Here is a 2,388-nt window from a genome sequence, read left to right as displayed (position 1 = left end):
TATTCAGGCGGCCAGGTCCATACCTCCATGGCAACCAATTTAAACTTGGTAAGCTCTGGCTTATTAAATAATAGTTAATACAAATCGGGATTATCCAATTCAACGACCACTTCCCGGCACGCGTTTAACGACCAATTCATATCCCAAACTAAAAATCATATAAATAGTTTTTCAATTAGCAACCAAAACCAATCTCAATAGCAACACAACCTATCTTCAATTAATCATGCAAAATATAGCATCAATCCTTCTCCTTCTCTTGTTATGCATTACAAACATTTCCTTCTCTTGCAGCACACGAACCGAACTGATCCACATAGATGCCGGTAGCAAGTACTCCAAGTTCGAGTTATTGCAACGCATGGTGCAGCGTAGCAAGACCCGAGCGAGATTCCTTGCATCAAGATATATTGACACTACTGGTCAAATTAGTGTCCCGTCGTCGCCAAGCAACGGCGAGTACCTCATATATTTATCGATTGGTACACCGGTTCAACCGGTTGCTCTTACTTTAGATACTGGAAGCGACTTGATCTGGACTCAGTGCCAGCCATGCCTCCAATGTTTCAACCAACCTCTCCCTCTGTATAACCCGTCTAATTCCTCGACTTTCTCTGACATATCATGCGAGTCTGACCTTTGTCAGGCGCTACCTCGCTCTGCATGCCAAAAGAAGTGTATGTATGCTTACAGCTACGGAGACGGGTCAACAACAATAGGTTCTCTAGGAATTGAGACTTTCACATTAGGATTGACTCAAGTTCAAAAGGTCGGTTTTGGATGCGGTTTCTTAAACACAGGAATATTTCAGTCGAATGAATCTGGCATAGCTGGTTTCGGCCGTGGACCCTTGTCACTGATATCACAGCTTGGGTATGGAAAATTCTCTTATTGTTTCACATCCTTAGGAGAATCCAAGAGCAGCCCGGTTTTGTTCGGTTCAGCTGCTGAGATAAACACTCGGACCAGGGGACGTGTTCAGTCGACACCATTCGTAATCAATCCTGCTATGCCTGCTTTATACTATCTTACTATGACTGGTATAACAGTTGGTACAACACTTCTGGAAATACCGAAGTCAGAATTTTCGTTCAAGGAAAACGGCTCGGGTGGGGTGTACATAGACTCGGGCACGGGTATGACGCAATTAGCAGAACCCGCTTACAATAAAGTAAAATTGGCATTTTTGTCCCAAATAAAACTACCAATTGAGAACAGTAGTGTCGAGGCATTTGATCTTTGCTTCAGGTTACCTTCCTCCTCCTCTGACAAGGTTGAAGTACCGAAATTCACATTCCATTTTGACGGTGCAGATTTTGAACTACCAACAGCGAATTATATGGCTCAAGACCCGAGTAACGGCGCGATATGTTTGGTCATGGGTAAGTCTCTTGATGGAAGCACGATAATCGGCAATTTTCAGCAGCAGAATTTTCATATACTCTATGATCTTGAAGGAGGGAGGCTATCTTTTGCCCCGGCACGATGCGACCTGTTGTAGCGCTATACTGAGTACTGACTCTATTTCGGTTGAGGCAGCATACCCGGTCGGGCCCTGATTTTTCAGCCATATACAGACTAATTGATTCTTTTTAGTTGTATTAGAAATATTCTTTTGATTTTGTAAATTTTACAACTTGTATAGAGTAGGATTGAGAGTATTCTTTTAAGACTGTAAAATGAAGTAGAACACCGGCTAACAGCATGTACAGAATCAATTTTTCAATTTGTGAAGATTTCTGGAATTTTGAATTTTGCAGAGATGCAAATATTTATGCCTTTTAGAAGGTGCAGATTTCGAACTGCTGCCAGAAAATTATAGAATGATATTCCCTACGTTACCCAATGATGGCAGGTTAGTCAAAAATATTTTTATTTTTTTAAGCAAACACTGTAAAGTCGTAAGAAGAATCAGACTCTAGATTTTTAAATGACTAACAATCTTAGAATTTTTTTTTCTAGCAAATTGTGCAGTTTCTCCGGATAGTCAAAGTCAAGCCTAATTTTTTTTGGGTCTCAGTTTGAAATATAGAAGATCTGTTTTAAGTTTTATACAAAGGTAAATTAAATGATTCGGATCTAATATGACCTCATCAGGTAACTATAAATTAAATTAAAGATCGTTTTTTTCATATAAATTCCCATTGGTAAACACAGAGTCAACGGCCCAATGAGAATTCTCTAGTAAAAACGACAGGATTAATACACGCTCAAGGACAATTGGTCTGGGAATTCACATCCTCTCCAATACCCAGTGTTTTAAAATGCGGTTTTGTTCATGCATGCGGAAGGCCACTTCATACTGCATATGCGGATTTTCATGCGGATTTATATATGCGGATTTTAAAATAAAAATTTACGTATATATATATAGAGAGAGAAAGAGAG

At 39.7% G+C, this 2,388-nt stretch overlaps 1 pseudogene; it reads left to right on the top strand.

Moving 5' to 3' along the window:
- Positions 1–200: 200 nt before the first annotated feature.
- LOC144552556 (aspartic proteinase nepenthesin-1 pseudogene) lies at positions 201–1,745 on the top strand (annotated as a pseudogene).
- Positions 1,746–2,388: the final 643 nt, after the last annotated feature.

The sequence above is a fragment of the Carex rostrata genome, chromosome 4 (assembly GCF_964058835.1).
Source record: "Carex rostrata chromosome 4, lpCarRost1.2, whole genome shotgun sequence".
NCBI classification, from domain to species: Eukaryota; Viridiplantae; Streptophyta; class Magnoliopsida; order Poales; family Cyperaceae; genus Carex; species Carex rostrata.
The sequence above is the reverse complement of the archived record's forward strand: the minus strand, read 5'-3'. Positions and strand labels throughout refer to the sequence as shown.